This window comes from Ranitomeya imitator, chromosome 6 (genome assembly GCF_032444005.1).
Source record: "Ranitomeya imitator isolate aRanImi1 chromosome 6, aRanImi1.pri, whole genome shotgun sequence".
NCBI classification, from domain to species: Eukaryota; Metazoa; Chordata; class Amphibia; order Anura; family Dendrobatidae; genus Ranitomeya; species Ranitomeya imitator.
In genome coordinates, this window is record NC_091287.1 from 140,633,239 (window position 1) to 140,651,185 (window position 17,947).

Here is a 17,947-nt window from a genome sequence, read left to right on the forward strand (position 1 = left end):
TTACTTACCTACTAAATCTCACCTTTTTGTGGTTTTAGGAATCACAGGATTTGTGAGTCCTACCACCAGATAAACAGCTTTTTTCACAAAAATACTAATGCAAAGTGTAACAGACTATGGCCTTGATTCATTACACCTTGTGTTGTGCACACCTGTTTTCATGAACAGGACTGCTAGAGTAAGGTGCATCTAATTATGGAAGCAATCCCATCAAAATTTTGATCCTCTTAAAATGGCATTCTTATCATATAGCACTGTATGTTTACAATTGCTCATTTTGCCTTTACCCAGCTAATTCTTCTCTTTTTTCATTAGGTCTATGACATCACAGGATTAAAAACTAACTAGCTGAATCCTTCTAAGTTCCACAGCTCTGGCAAAAATTAAGAGACCACTGCAAAATTTTCAGTTTGTCTGATTTTTCTCTTTAAAAGTAATTTTTTGAGTAAAATATAAATTGTTAATTTATTGTATAAACTTCTGACAACATGTGTTAGGTGTCGAGTTCCCGCCTCTGCACAGGGGGAATCTCGAACCATCTCTGCTGCGGTCTCCCATTCTTCTTAAGCCCCAGTGGAACTTGCTCAGTGGAGACGTCGGTCCCAGCATCTGACTCAGGCTGATACTGGGTGACTGGTTACTACTGTTCTTCCAGGCTCTGCCTTTGTAGCCAGCGCTGATCAGCAGCGAACAGATCTTTCTGGGACTAAGTCCTGCTTTTCCCATACTGGGCATGCCCACAAGACGACCTCCCATTGGAGGTCGGGGGTCACATGCGCAGGTCCTGAAGCGGTTCCTATTGGACCACTAGGAAGGTCCTTGAGTGCTAAAACTATAAAAGGTTTGCATGGCCGCACGGCCATGCGCTAGTATCAAACCAATGTTAAAGAGCTCAGCGCCAGTGTGGTCATGCCTGTATGTGGTCAGGGTTTGGCTGAAATAAGCTTCTAGAATACCGGCACCTCCGGTAAGGAGTTTGTATGTTTGGATTCAGGGCCTTGGCTGAAATAAGCCCCTAGAATACCGGCACCTCCGGTGAGGAGTTGTTTGTCTGCTATTCTAACTGCATGACCACAGTTTTGCTCTGTTTGGTAGCTGTGTTCCTCTGTGAGGTTAACAGGGCACAGCATCTTGTTATTTCTAGCGAATCTGTGCAGTAATAGAGTTCACTAATAACGCCATATAGTACCGCCTATTACTAGTAGCAGGTTTCTCTCCTGCACGATGGACCCCGGGTTGCGAACGCACCAACTGTCTCATATATATACTGTATATATTCGGTGCATTCCGCCAACCCTAACAACATGTCTCCAAATTTCCAAGCAATAAATTTGGATTTTTTTTCTGAAAAGGAGAAATGGTCCAAATTAAAAAAAAATCCAGCGCTTTCAGACCTCAAATAATGCAAAGTATTCAAGTTCATAATCATTTAGAAACAACAATAATAATGTTTTAACTCTGGAAGAGTTCAGAAATCAATATTTTGTGGAATAACCATGATTTTTAATCACAGCTTTCATGAGTCTTGGCATACTTTCCACCAGTGTTTCACACGCTCCTGGAGCAAAAATGTAAGCAGTTCTGATTTGTTTGATGGCTTGTGACTATCCATCATCCTCTTGATTACATTACAGAGGTTTTCAATGGGGTTCAGGTCTGGAGATTGGGCTACCCATGACAGGGTTTTGATATGGTGGTCTCTTAATTTTTGCCAGAGCTGTATGTAGAAATGGGAGGTCAAAATTTCCCTGTATGACTCATGATTTGCTGCAAAAGTCTGGAGGGAGGAGTGGAGCAGCTGGGCCAGGAGATGAAGAGGGGGATCATTCTTCAACTCCTGTGTTTTTTTTAAGAGGTGCACAACACTTCTGGCCAGGACTAGCATGAAAAAGCAAACTTTTTTTTACAACTATTGAGTTGAGCAGTTCCTATTTTTCAGTTTCTCCCCAATGTCACCTCTGGTTGAAGATCATGGGAGACCATATGAGACAACTTAAAGACACTTTAATGTATATTCATGAAAACTAAGACTTTTAGAAGGAATGTTTGGGCTCTTTACAAATGGCCTAATAGCTTCAAGCTAAATAAAACAATAGGCTAAGCATTACTAACCTATGAAATTCCTTTCTACTTTAGCACTCTATTGTTTTGTTTTTTTATCTCACAGACATGATAATCAATCATTCACTTGGACACTGTGACCAATTACTGGTCTCAGCAGCCATGTGACTTAAGGTACCTTCACACTCAGCGACGCTGCAGCGATACCAACAACGATGTCGATCGCTGCAGCGTCGCTGTTTGGTCGCTGGAGAGCTGTCACACAGACAGCTCTCCAGCGACCAACGATCCCGAGGTCCCCGGGTAACCAGGGTAAACATCGGGTTACTAAGCGCAGGGCCGCGCTTAGTAACCCGATGTTTACCCTGGTTACCAGCGTAAAAGTAAAAAAAACAAACAGTACATACTTACCTACCGCTGTCTGTCCCCAGCGCTCAGCTTCTCTGCACTCCTCCTGCACTGACTGTGAGCACAGTGGCCGGAAAGCAGAGCGGTGATGTCACCGCTCTGCTTTCCGGCTGACCGACGCTCACAGCCAGTGCAGGAGGAGTGCAGAGAAGCTGAGCGCCGGGGACAGACAGCGGTAGATAAGTATGTAGTGTTTGTTTTTTTTACTTTTACGCTGGTAACCAGGGTAAACATCGGGTTACTAAGCGCGGCCCTGCGCTTAGTAACCCGATGTTTACCCTGGTTACCAGTGAAGACATCGCTGGATCGGTGTGACACACGCCGATCCAGCGATGTCTGCAGGGAGTCCAGCGATGAAATAAAGTTCTGGACTTTCCTCAGCGACCAACGATCTCCCAGCAGGGGCCTGATCGTTGGTCGCTGTCACACAGAACGATTTCCTTAACGATATCGTTGCTACATCACAAAAAGCAACAATATCATTAACGATATCGTTATGTGTGAAGGTACCTTTACATTCCAGCATGACAGTTAAGTGGCTCAGTAGTTATTTGGCATCCCTATAGACCCACAGAGTAGTCATGCTGGATTAGCAGGGGATTAAAGAGGTAAGTAAAGACTTTTTTTCAATTGTCTTAACTCACTTCAGGCTGTTATGCTGTTGTTAACAATCTCTGACAAACCAGTTTAACAAAACAATATTAAAAAACCTTAAAAACATTATCAAATATTTTTATTACTGAATGAACAATTGTTTTTTTTTCCATCTCTTATTTTAATAACGATGAACCACTCAGAAAATAATTATGAACCTGTTGAAATATACTTTAGTATATTACAAATTCAACTGGAGACACTATATTAAAAAGAATATTGACTTCCATTGACTTCATCAGCCCATGATAGGCACTATTGGGGCATTTAGCAAGTGCAGTAGCATCTATTCATTCAGTTTGAAAAGCCCAGTTATGAGTTGTCTATAGGTAACAGGTTCCCTCCAGAGGAATGCAAGAAACATCTGTTCTTATGTCTGAGAAAATCATTATTTAACCACAGTACCTTTAGCACCTAAGAAATGTTCTCTAAATATCCATTGACTTACATGCTTCACATAATGCCTCTTTTAACTTTCTGATTTCACAATGACATTTTTACTGCAACTGTTTAAAGTGCTGTTAGTGCTAATGACATTGCCAGTGTGGTATTTTGTTAGAGTCTTAATTGCTATAAGTTTAGGTCCTTGCTACATATATTACCACTTTTTGCAATTTTCCAGGTCACACAGGGAGGAAAATGTGCCACATATTTGATCTTTTCAGTCTCATATTAAATTTCTTTAAGAACCCAAAACAGTAGCAGAGGCTGCTCATTACTTACAATCTATTTGTTCATTAGAAGTAGTAAATATAGCAGTGAACAAACCCTGGATAAACTTTTTCATTAGCTACGTTATATATTTGCTGGGAAAAAAGTGAATATTTAAACCTATTTTGTTTTCTGAGTGAGGTACTTGCTTAGCAATGCAGATTAACACAGTGCCAGATAGCACAACAGCTACTGTATGTGGGGAACCGGATCCCCTTGTGAGTTAGCAAATGTCATTCTCTGCATGGAGACCTCAGGATCATCATGACAAAATCGGCAATGTCATTGACTGTGGAGCATTCCACCTGGTCTCACAAAATGAGGCTATCGCTTGATATTTTCTCTTCTCGTTTCATTTACTCGCAGTGTCTCCTGAAAGCTCTGTAAATTATCATACACAGTGTGTCTGAGTTTTCGAATAAACAAAAGCAACTTCCAAAAATAGTTGAAATTATACAATGTAGACTTTTTTTTGTTGCAGCTGTTCCCATTTCCTGAATTGAGAGTATTAAGCAATCACTAATAAAATATTATGTAGATCTCAAGATGTATAAAAGATAGTTATCGATAATATCTCTTTTTGATCTTTGAGTTAAAGTTGAAGATCAAAATTTAACTTGAACAATCAATCAAGTGAAGATGTGTCCATCCTTTACTTTCAGCAATTGTCATCAAGGATTTCAATTTTTCAGAATGCAAATTCAATACATTATCTCAATAAAATTTTTGACACCCTACAACCCATATCACAACCACTGGGAGGTTGCACATAGACACATAAACTAAAAACAAGTCCTGACATAGTGTAACATGTTGTGAGTCTGCAGCCTTTTGCAAGGTACTCTTTTCTTGCACCCCATCACATTACATGAAAGTGCAGGTCCTTGTTGGGTGTGTGTAAAGTAAAAACCTTGCACTCAACTTTATGCTCATGTGACTTTAATGTAGTACTCAAAAACGTTTCGGTCCAACAACCGGGACCTTCATCAGTTACGTACTTTTAGGTGAGCTTGCGAACAAAAAGAGACAATGGTGTCTCCATGCACATAATGGACAGCGTCTTAGGATGAGCTGGATAAATAACCAGAGTTGCTGGTGACTATTGCGGTAGCAGTGCGTGTCTCTCAGGATCAGACGCTGTATCCCCCACTCGTCTCAGAGACGAGGAAGTAACAAGATTGTATATTGAGATGCTCTGTATTATGAAGAAACGTGCAAGAAGTTGTGTACCCACAATTCTGAGTACGCAGTTGCCATGCAATTGCTGTTTAGAAAAGCTTTGTTTGTTAAGAATTTGTGGTGTCCTTTCAAGAACTGGTTAACATCTGGTCCAGGCAAACCAGCTTCATATTGGTTTCATGCAGCCTGCACGGGAGCAGAGCCCTCGTGTCACAAGTCCACACACCCAACAAGTTTAATGGTAGAAGCGTGCGCACAACTGGAAACGGTGCAAAGGTAGGTTCCCACACCTTATAATGTATAAAGTAAAAACCTTGCACTCAACTTTATGCTCATGTGACTTTAATGTAGTACTCAAAAACGTTTCGGTCCAACAACCGGGACCTTCATCAGTTACGTACTTTTAGGTGAGCTTGCGAGCAAAAAGAGACAATGGTGTCTCCATGCACATAATGGACAGCGTCTTAGGATGAGCTGGATAAATAACCAGAGTTGCTGGTGACTATTGCGGTAGCAGTGCGTGTCTCTCAGGATCAGACGCGGTATCCCCCGCTCTCAGAGACGAGCGGGGGATACCGCGTCTGATCCTGAGAGACACGCACTGCTACCGCAATAGTCACCAGCAACTCTGGTTATTTATCCAGCTCATCCTAAGACGCTGTCCATTATGTGCATGGAGACACCATTGTCTCTTTTTGTTCGCAAGCTCACCTAAAAGTACGTAACTGATGAAGGTCCCGGTTGTTGGACCGAAACGTTTTTGAGTACTACATTAAAGTCACATGAGCATAAAGTTGAGTGCAAGGTTTTTACTTTATACATTATAAGGTGTGGGAACCTACCTTTGCACCGTTTCCAGTTGTGCGCACGCTTCTACCATTAAACTTGTTGGGTGTGTGGACTTGTGACACGAGGGCTCTGCTCCCGTGCAGGCTGCATGAAACCAATATGAAGCTGGTTTGCCTGGACCAAATGTTAACCAGTTCTTGAAAGGACACCACAAATTCTTAACAAACAAAGCTTTTCTAAACAGCAATTGCATGGCAAGTGCGTACTCAGAATTGTGGGTACACAACTTCTTGCACGTTTCTTCATAATACAGAGCATCTCAATATACAATCTTGTTACTTCCTCGGCCTCACACATTCCTGCCTCCACTGGTCTCACCACCACCATTTTTAGCACCACAGTACTGTTCATGACAGTCATTCCCTCTTCCAGCGGTTACAAGTCTTATTCTCCTCATAGAGGAGAGGGTTTGCCAGTACGGCAGAACTGAGCTTCAAGCTTTGTGATGCTTAAGGAGCTCCTACACTAGGACATTCACTTTGCCTCATGTTCTATTCCGACCTGGTCTGTTACATTTAAGAGCTGTAATCTACTTAGAGCCGTGATGCTAGGCGTATCTTCTCTGTACCTTTCTCATTTGTCTCATGTTCTATTCCATATTGGTCTGTTACATTTAAGACCTGTAATCTACTTAGAGCCGTGATGCTAGGCGTATCTTCTCTGTACCTTTCTCATTTGTCTCATGTTCTATTCCATCTTGGTCTGTTACATTTAAGACCTGTAATCTACTTAGGACCGTGCTGCTAGGCGTATCTTCTCTGTACCTTTCTCATTTGTCTCATGTTCTATTCCTTTTTGTCTGTTACATTTAAGAGCTGTAATCTACTTAGGGCAGTGCTGCTATGTGTATCTTCTCTGTACCTTTCTCATTTGGTAACTTTGCTCTATGGTCATTTCTTTGAGCTGGCACTGTCCTTTTCTCTATGTCTCTGTTAGTCTCTGTCTTGGTTTGTTCCTCAGGATGACACTATCTCTGTCCCAATCTCCTTTCTCTTTTGCCATAGAACACCCACTGCATGCGGCCCTGCTTGCCACTCAGACCAAATGTCTGCTCTATCTGCACGGTAGGCACTCTCTGACTCACTACCAATAAGTCCTTTCTGATCATGCTACATAGCTCCCCTCTCTTGACTAGTTCCAACACTTAACTCTATCTTACCCTACTCACTGTCTGTTGCTGGGCAGAACTCAGGTTCCCCACAGTGCAGTGCAGAACACGCATGACATTATTACACATTATACTTTACATTGTACACAGCACTGATGTCTTCAAGGGGGAACAGGTCAATATGTCTATCTCCTTGCAAGAGTATCATAACATATTGTTTTTTTTAAGTTAGTCATCTTACACCATACATCTAGGGATATGTTAAGCCAAATGGAAGAAAGGGCACACCTGTAGCCCAATTCTTCATTTGTAGTGGCCAGTAAGTTTAATTGTCTGCCAATTTATACACTGAAGATTTTTTTTGATAAATCACCACCCAAAAGCTCATGAAACGAAGCCTCAATGCAACGTAAAACAACAGACTGCTGTCACATCTCCACCAGGGCCTGCTCCTGTGGCGTTTTTAAGCTGTCACCAGGCATCAGTGTCAGAATAGAAGCTTTGGACAGCACTGACTCTGTTCAGTCACTAAGTTTAGGGTGGATGGTCCCTGCACTGCAGTCCAGTCTGGCAGTATGGGTTTGTGTGCTGTCCTGCTGGAGTTATCAACTCCTACTAATTGGAAAACACCATACACTACCATTACTTCTGGAATATAGCAGATATAACCTTGTGCTCCTCTGGTTCTTACCCAACTACCTGATCACTCCTGCGACCCTGCACCACTGAACAGGAGCTTATTCCATGGCCCAAACCAGGAGTCCCTTGTTAAGTCCATATTCCTGTACAGGGGTTACTGGGTGAAGGTCAGGGTAACCCCTGGGATTTGGTAAGTGCAGTGTCTTGTGCTAAATTTGTCCATCGTGGCCATTTTAGAGCCACCAGGTTACCACTGACAAAGCCCCTTTACAATTGTTGGTTGTTTACAATGCATTTTTTTTAAATAGAAGAAATGCAGTGTGTTTGTAAATATAAATTACAATTTGATAATTATACTGGTTGATATTTTAATATTTTTTGGCAATGGGCATTTTGCAAAATTACAACAGGAAGTGCAGACATTTAGGTTTTCACTTTTGAATAAGCTTCGCAGAAACTGACATATATTGTCGTTTTGTTTCTGCAGTTATTTGACAACAAAGAAACATTTTTCTGTCAGTATCCGAGAAGCCAATTTAAAAGTGACAATTAATATGGCCACACTTCAATATGACCAATTCAATATAACAGAAGCTGTCAATATCTCTGTACAGATAGCAAACATAATTACCAATATTTGACTGCTTATTTAATCTCTAATTTACTCATGTATTTTAGTTTCTTTAAGTTGACAATCCATTTTTAATAGCCAAAAAGCCTGATGTGGGTTATAATCTTGTGATTATCTATATACAACGCAGCTCACATTTTTGTTGACATTATAATAATTCTAGGGGCTAAGTCCTGCTTTTCCCCTTCTGAGCATGCCCAGGGTAAGATCTCTTATTGGAGATCAAGGGTCACAAGCTCAGATACTGCAGCAAGACCCATTGGTTCTCCAGGAAGGTCCTGAAGTTCCTCAGGCTCTGTGTCAGCCTCTCATTGGTCCTTCTAGGAAGGTCCTGTACGTGCTGCAGCTATATAAGGTTCGCATGGCCGCACGGCCATGCGCTAGTATCAATTTATGTATGAGCTCAGCGCCAGTGTGGTCATGTTTGTATGCAGTCAGGGACCTGGCTGAAATAAGCCCCTAGAATGCTGGCACCTCCGGTGAGGAGTTTCGTGTGTGTGTATTCAGGGACCTGGCTGAAATAAGCCCCTAGAATGCTGGCACCTCAGGCGAGAAGTTTCATGTTTGCATTTGACTGCATGACCACCATCTGCTCTACTAAGTAGCTGTGTTCCTCTGTGAGCCAAACAGGGCACAGCGTTATCTTTGCTAACAGACTCTGTGAAGTAACAGAGTCTGTTTATACTGCTTTTTGTACCGCCATATCTAGCAGCAGGTGCTTTCCTGCACGGTGGATCCCGGGTTGCGAACGCACCAACTTCTTCTAATAAATATATATTCGTTGCATTCCGCCAACCCTAACAGTATACTAGCTCCAGGGTCTGGCTAGTAAATGGCGGACGATCAGCATTTACAGCGGTACATCCAGCAGCTGGAGGGTAGGTTGGCGGCTCTCGAGTGCACAACTTCAGCTGTGGATGTTACCGCAGTCGCTGTTCAGGCTGTAAGTGTAGCTGCAGCCAGTTTGTCCTCTGCAACCCCTGCTCCGACTTTATCCTGTCTCCCGCTTCCAGACAAGTTTGCTGGTGACAGTAAGCTATGTCGGGGATTCTTGAGTCAGTGCTTCATACATCTTGAGCTCCTGGCTGCACGTTTCCTACGGAACGGGCAAAAGTGGGATTTATTTTATCCCTTTTGTCGGGCAGGGCTTTGGAGTGGGCAACGCCGCTATGGGAGCGCAATGATCGTGTGGCGCAGAGTGCTCCTCTCTTCCTGGACGCTCTGAAACAGGTCTTTTTGGGACCTCGTGTCACCCACGATACCACGCTCCAATTGTTGGCAACAACACAGGGTTCGTCCATGGTCAGCCAGTTCACCGTCCAATTCCGGACTCTGGTCTCTGAGCTCGAATGGCCAGATAAAGTCCTTATTCCGGTGTTCTGGAGAGGACTGTCAGACCATGTGAAGGATGCCTTGGCCACCAGATAGATTCCCGCCACACTGGAGGAGCTTATTTCTATATCTACCTGCATCGACCTCCGTTTTAACGAGCGGAGGTTGGAGCGGGCCCAGTGTAGGCAGAGGTTTCGGCTGGCTCCCACCTTCGCTAGACCTCTAGAATCTTCCATTCATGCGTCCGTCTCCCATGAGGCCATGGAGGTTTCTCGAGTGGGACCTAAGTCTCGGACCGCTCGAGTACCCGTGGTTTGCAGAAATTGCCAACAAGAAGGACATTATGCCAATAAATGTCCACGGCGGTCGGGTAAACGATCGCGTCTAGTAACCATTGGAGGAGGTTCACTGGACACAGCTGCATTTTCCTCCCAGCATTTCTTCAAAGGGACAATCATATTAGGCTCTTACTCTCTAACAGTCGAACTTTGTGTGGATTCTGGAGCAGAGGGGAATTTCATGTCCTCAGCTTTTGCTCTGCGCCATGCAATACCTCTGGTGATGCTCGCCAAACCGGTGACTGTTAGAGTAGTGAATGGGTCAACACTTCCATCTCAGATCACACACCAGACTGTCCCTTTCACAATATCCATGTCCCCTTCCCACCAGGAGATTATTTCCCTTCTTGTCCTTCCCGAGGGAATGGACGAGATTCTGCTGGGAATACCCTGGCTCCGTTTTCACTCCCCACATAATGAGTGGACCTCTGGGAGGATATTGAGTTGGAGTGATTCATGTAAGGGCAGATGTGTGAGAGAGTGCGTTCAGGTTTCTACCACCGAGATACCTGCAGATCTTTCTTCCCTTCCCAAATGCCATTGGTCCTATGCAGACGTTTTTTCCAAAAAGGCTGCGGAGACCCTTCTGCCTCACCGCCCCTATGACTGTTCTATTGATCTCTTGCCTGGAGCAGAACCTGCTCAGGGACTGGTCTATCCCCTCTCTCTCCCGGAGACAGAGGCTATGTCCCAATACATCCAGGAAAATTTGGCAAGAGAGTTCATTAGGAAGTCAGTGTCACCTGCAGGGGCAGGATTCTTCTTCGTGCAGAAGAAGAATGGAGAATTACGTCCTTGCATAGATTACAGGGGTCTTAACGCCATCACCGTTAAGAATAGGTACCCGTTTCCCCTGATTTCTGAGCTCTTTGATAGGCTACGGGGAGCAAGGGTATTTACCAAATTAGATCTGCGGGGTGCTTATAACCTGATTCGCATCTGTGAGGGGGACGAATGGAAGACAGCGTTTAATACCAGGGATGGGCACTATGAGTATCTGGTGATGCCCTTCGGGTTCTGTAATGCCCCAGCCATCTTCCAAGACCTTGTCAACGACATCTTCCGGGATATGCTCTCCACCTCAGTCGTAGTCTATCTGGATGATATTCTCCTCTTCTCTCCAGATATTGACTCCCACCGGAGAGATGTTGGCAGAGTCTTCGACCTCTTACGGGCAAATTCCCTCTATGCAAAGTTGGAGAAGTGTATGTTTGAGCAGGAGTCTTTGTGTTTCCTGGCCTATGTCATCTCCACCCATGGATTGGCTATGGATCCTGACAAACTACAGGCTGTGATGGACTGGCAAGAACCCCATTCTCTTAAAGCGGTGCAGCGCTTCATGGGGTTCATTAATTATTACCGCCAGTTCATTCCCCACTTCTCAACTTTGGTAGCTCCCTTGGTAGCCCTCACCAAGAAGGGAGCAAATCCTAAATTGTGATCTGAAGAGGTCTCCAAGGCCTTCTCTTCTATTAAGTCTCATTTTGCTAGCGCTCCCATCCTACATCATCCCAATGTTGATAAGCCATTTATAATGGAGGTGGATGCCTCATCCGTTGGTGCAGGAGCAGTCCTCTTCCAAAAGGATGCTCAAGGTCGGAAGCATCCTTGCTTCTTCTTCTCTAAGACCTTTTCACCAGCGGAGAGGAATTATTCCATCAGGGACAGGGAGTTGCTAGCGATGAAGTTGGCTTTCTCGGAGTGGAGACATCTCTTGGAGGGGGATCGCTTTCCCTTTCAAGTCTTCACGGACCACAAAAATTTGTTATATTTACAAACAGCCCAGCGGTTAAATTCTCGCCAGGCCAGATGGTCCTTGTTCTTCTCCCGGTTCCACTTCACCCTCCATTATCTCACTGGGGAGAAGAACATTTGTGCTGATGCCCTCTCTCGCTCTGTTGTGTCATCTGTGGAGGAGGAAGGGGAGCCTTGGCTTATTGTCCCTTCTGAGAGCCTGAGAACCGTAGCTCCGGTTTTGCTAGGGTCTGTGCCTCCGGGCAAGACTTTAGTACCCATTAATTTGCGACTGGAGGTTCTCTCTTGGGCTCATTCATCCAGGGTGGGTGGACACTTTTGGTCAAAGAGGACATCTGAGCTGCTGGCGAGAATGTACTGGTGGCCATATATGGTCCATGATGTCAGAGATTATATTCAGTCATGTGTCTCCTGCACCAAAAATAAGTCTCCTCGGCAACGGCCAGCAGGGTTACTCTATCCCTTGCCGGTGGCAGACTGGCCCTGGGAGATGGTCGGGATGGACTTTGTGGTGGGTTTGCCCAAGTCTCGTGGCTGTACCATCATTTGGGTTATCACCGATCATTTTTCTAAAATGGTGCATTTGGTGCCGCTTCCACGGTTACCTTCTGCACTGGGCCTTGGCAGCGTTGTTCATGAAACATATCTTGCGCCTACACGGTATGCCGGACAAAATTGTCAGTGACCGGGGTCCCCAGTTTGCGTCTCGGTTCTGGAGAGAGCTTTGTCGTCTTCTCAGCATTGAGTTAAATCTCTCTTCCGCATATCATCCCGAGACGAATGGGTTGGTAGAGAGGGCCAACCAGACCTTGGTCACATATCTGCGACATTTTGTCTGAGCCAGGCAGGATGACTGGGCATCATTGCTATCATGGGCAGAGTTTGCGCTGAACAACGCCATGGCCGACTCCACTGGACAAACTCCCTTCCTCCTTAACTATGGTCAGCATCCATGGGTACCTGTGCCTATGCCCGTGTCTTCCGCTGATTCCAGGGTGGCAGACTGGGCTGTGGAAGCACGGGATATTTGGGACCACACTCAGGATGCCATTCGGACCCCCAAGGAGAGAATGAGGTCCTCCGCCGATGCACATTGGTGCCCCGCTCTGACCTTTGCTCCTGGCGACTTGGTGTGGCACTCCGCCCGTAACATCAGGCTGCGAGTTGAGTCCACTAAGTTTGCACCTCACTACTTGGGTCCTTTCAAGGTCCTCGAACAGGTTAACCCTGTGGTCTATTGTTTAGCCCTTCCGCCACCTTTCATGTGTCCCTCTTGAAACCCGTATACATGTCCCGGTTTTCCGAGTCATCTGCTGGGACATCGGGTTTGTCTACGGACGATTACGAGGTGAATGCCATTTTGGGGTGCAAGGTGGTACGTGGCAAAAAAATTTATTTGGTGGACTGGAAGGGTTATGGTCCTGAGGACAGGTCCAGGGAGCCTGCTGAGCACATTCGGGCTCCGCAGCTCATTGCAGCTCATTGCTGCCTTCAAGCATAGCGAGGTCCAAGGGGGGGGGCCCTAGGATGGGGGCAATGTTAGGGGTCGAGTTCCCGCCTCTGCATAGTGGGAATCTCGGGCCATCTCTGCTGCGGTCTCCCATTCTTCTCCTGCCACCGTGGAGCCTGCTCAGCGGAGACGTCGGTCCCAGCGTCTCGCTCAGTCTGACTCTGTGCAAAGGGTTACTGCTGCTTTTCCAGCTTCTGCCATTGAAGCCAGTTTTGGGCAGCGGCGAGCAGATGCTTTTGGGACTAAGTCCTGCTTTTCCCCCTTCTGAGCATGCCCAGGGAAAGATCTCTCATTGGGTCACATGCTCAGATACTGCAGTATCTGAGAAGCCAATTTAGAAGTGACAATCAATATGGCCACACTTCAATATGACCAATTCAATATAACAGAAGCTGTCAATATCTCTGTACAGATAGCAAACATAATTACCAATATTTGACTGCTTATCTAATCTCTAATTTACTCATATATTTTAGTTTCTTTAAGTTGACAATCCATTTTTAATAGCCAAAAAGCCTGATGTGGGTTGCAACCTTGTGATTATCTATATACAATGCAGCTCACATTTTTGTTGATACTATAATAATTCTAGGGGCTAAATCCTGCTTTTCCCCTTCTAAGCATGCCCAGGGTAAGATCTCTCATTGGAGATCAAGGGTCACATGCTCAGATACTGCAGCAAGACCCATTGGTTCTCCAGGAAGGTCCTGAAGTTCCTTGGGCTCTGTGGTAGCCTCTCAGTGGTCCTTCTAGGAAGGTCCTGTGTTGTGAATTCTGCTTTTGGGTTGCCTCCAGTGGTTGTAGGTGGTAATGCATTTGTCCCTGAGTTGCAGTCCTGGTCAGGTGTTTCTGCTGATTGCAGTTCTGACTGGGGTATTTAGGTGTGCAGGATTCATTAGTCCTTGCCAGTTGTCCATGGTTCTGGGAGGTTTGGGATCTTTGTCTGGTTCCTCCTGCCTTGCTGCCAATTCAGCAAAGATAAGTGTCTGCTTTTTGTTTCTGTGGCACACATGCTGTGTGCTTAATAATTCTGTGCTATTCATTTGTTTTCTCTTGTCCAGCTTAGACTGTGTCAGTGTTTTCTCAGTCTTGTTGGATTCTCTGGAGCTGCAGATATACACTCCACATCTTTAGTTAGATGGTGGAGTTTTTTGTATTTTCTGCTGTGGATATTTTTGGAAGGATTTTAATACTGACCGCTTAGTATTCTGTCCTATCCTTTCCAATTTTAGCTAGAGTGGCCTCTTTTGCTAAATCCTGTTTCCTGCCTGCGTGTGTCTTTTCCTCTACTACTCACAGTCAATATTTGTGGGGGGCTGCCTATCCTTTGGGGTTCTTCTCTGAGGCAAGGTAGAATTCCTATTTCCATCTATAGGGGTATTTAGTCCTCCGGCTGTGTCGAGGTGTCTAGGATTTGTTAGGCACACCCCACGGCTACTTCTAGTTGCGGTGTTAAGTTCAGGATTTGCGGTCAGTACAGTTTACACCAACTCCAGAGAAAGTTCCATGCGGCTCCAAGGTCATAACAGTCCTGTACATGCTGCAGCTGTATAAGGTTCACATGGCCGCACGGCCATGCACTAGTATCAATTTATGTATGAGCTCAGCGCCAGAGTAGTCATGTTTGTATGCAGTCAGGGACCCGGCTGAAATAAGCCCCTAGAATGCTGGCACCTCTGGCGAGGAGTTTCGTGTGTGTGTATTCAGGGACCTGGCTGAAATAAGCCCCTAGAATGCTGGCACCTCCGGCGAGGAGTTTCATGTTTGCATTTGACTGCATGACCACCATCTGCTCTAGAAAGTAGCTGTGTTCCTCTGTGAGCCAAACAGGGCACAGCATTATCTTTGCTAACAGACTCTGAAGTAACAGAGTCTGTTTATACTGCTTTTTGTACCGCCATATCTAGCAGCAGGTGCTTTCCTGCACGGTGGATCCCGGGTTGTGAACGCACCAACTTCTTCTAATAAATATATATTCGGTGCGTTCCGCCATCCCTAACAGCCACTGAGATGAACCTGAGCGATTTTCTCCACAGAGAGAGAACCTGAAATCAGCCAATATCACACTGAGAAACTGCCTGTCTGTAAATATTCATCTGTAAGGAATAGGCTGACCCATTTACCTCACAACTGTATATAGTTATCTACCAGATTATCTCCAGTAAAATGAGTTCTAAATACAAGCTTCCTCTGTCATCTCTGGGGAAATATCTACATATAGTCAGTGGCTCATAGAATTTTTTTTAGTTTGTCACCACCATTAAACTGAACTTACTCTACTGTTTAATCTGATTTAAATGAGAAAAATGCCCCCCAGTGCATCAATCATCTGAACAGATTCTGCTATGTGTGTGGTTCTTTTTACACCAAAAAGCCAAGTACGTTCAATCACTCATGATATTAAAAAGATGTACCAGATGTACTTTAAGTGTCCACTTGGTGATCAAGACAAAAGCTGGGCCCATCATGCAATATTCTCAAGTTGTTCAAATGGTCTTCATGACTGGTTGAATATGAGGAAAGTGGCTATCCTGAAATTGAATCTGTAATTAGGCCAGTTCCACATGAAGGTACCTTGCCAGTTCCTGTACCACCGTTGTCTGCATTGGATGAATTTGAATTAGAATATGAAGACTATGGAGCTGAAGCTACTGGCGAAAACATGGAGACCTCAAGTCAAGATGAGTATATACCTGATGGAGCAGCCAGAACGCTTTACTCAACATGAATTAAATGATCTCATCAGAGACCTTTCATTGTCAAAAGATAAAGCTGAACTTCTTGCACCTACAGTGCCTTGTGAAAGTATTCGGCCCCCTGGAACATTTCAACCTTTACCCACATATCATGCTTCAAACATAAAGATACCAAATGTAAATTTTTGTTGAAGAATCAACAAGTGGAACACAATTGTGAAGTTCAACGAAATTTATTGGTTATTTAAAATTTTTGTGGAAATTCAAAAACTGAAAATTGGGGCGTGCAATATTATTCAGCCCCTTTAACTTAATACTTTGTTGCGCCACCTTTTGTTGCGATTACAGCTGCAAGTCGTTTGGGGTTTGTCTCTATCTGCTTTGTACATCAATAGACTGAAATTCTTGCCCATTCTTCCATGGCAAACAGCTCGAGCTCAGTGAGGTTTGATGGAGATCGTTTGTGAACAGCAGTTTTCAGCTCTTTACACAGATTCTCAATTGGATTAAGGTCTGGACTTTGACTTGGCCATTCTAACACTTAGATACGTTTATTTGTGAACCATTCAATTGTAAATTTTGCTTTATGCTTGGGATCATTGTCTTGTTGGAAGACAAATCTCTGTCCCAGTCTCAGGCCTTTTGCAGACTCCCAAAAGGTTTTCTTCAAGAATGGTCCTGTATTTGGCTCCATCCATCTTCCCATCAATTTTAACCATCTTTCCTGTCCCTGCTGAAAAAAGCAGGCCCAAACCATGATGCTGCCACCACCATGTTTGACAGTGGGGATGGTGTGTTCAGGGTGATGAGCTGTGTTGCCTTTACGCCAAACATATCGTTTGGCATTGCTGCCAAAAATTTCGATTTTGGTTTAATCTGACCAGAGCACCTTCTTCCACTTGTTTGGTGTGTCTCCCAGGTGGCTTGTTGCAAACTTTAAATGGCATTTTTATGGATATTTTTGAGAAATGGCTTTCATCTTGCCACTCTTCCCTAAAGGCCAGATTTGTGCAGTGTACGACAGATTGATGTCCTATGGACAGACTGTTCCACCTCAGCTGTAGATCTCTGCAGTTCATCCAGAGTGACCATGGGCCTCTGATCAGTCTTCTCCTTGTTTGAGATGAAAGTTTAGAGGGACGTCCGGGTCTTGGAAGATTTGCAGTGGTATAATACTCCTTCCATTTCAATATGATCGCTTGCTCAGTGCTCCTTGGGATGTTAAAAGTTTTGGAAATATTTTTGTATCCAAATCCGTCTTTAAACTTCACAACAGTATCACAGACCTGCCTATTGTGTTCCTTGGTCTTCATGATGCTCTCTGTGCTTCAAACAGTCCCTGAGACTATCACAGAGCAGGTGCATTTAGAGATTGATTACACAGAGGTGGATTATATTTGCTGCACTGAAAGTAAAGGGGCCGAATAATAATTCATGCCCCACTTTTCAGTTTTTGAATTTTCACAAAAATTTAAACTAACCAATAAATTTTGTTCAACTTCACAATTGTGTTCCCCTTGTTGTTGATTCTTCACCAAAAACTTACATTTGGTATGTTTATATTTGAAGCAGGGGGCCGAATACTTTCGTAAAGCACTGTAGGTTGAAACAGAAGAATCTTCTTCATGATGATGTCAAAGTGTGTTATTACTAGTGTTGAGCGATACCGTCCGATACTTGAAAGTATCGGTATCGGATAGTATCGGCCGATACCCGAAAAGTATCGGATATCGCCGATACCGATATCCGATACCAATACAAGTCAATGGGACACCAAGTATCGGAAGGTATCCTGATGGTTCTCAGGGTCTGAAGGAGATTAAACTCTCCTTCAGGCCCTGGGATCCATATTAATGTGTAAAATAAAGAATTAAAATAAAAAATATTGATATATTCACCTCTCCGGCGGCCCCTGGACATCACCGCGGGTAACCGGCAGGCTTCTTTGTTTAAAATGAGCGCGTTTAGGACCTGAGGAATGACGTCGTGGCTTCTGATTGGTCGCGTGCCGCCCATGTGACCGCCACGCGACCAACCAGAAGCCGCGACGTCATTCCTCAGGTCCTAAATTCCTAG

At 44.4% G+C, this 17,947-nt stretch overlaps 1 protein-coding gene across 1 annotated transcript in view; it reads right to left on the minus strand.

Moving 5' to 3' along the window:
* The window catches only part of CNTNAP2 (contactin associated protein 2), a 2,776,229-nt gene that overhangs the window by 745,939 nt on the left and 2,012,343 nt on the right, over positions 1 to 17,947 (minus strand). The window lies entirely within an intron of this gene.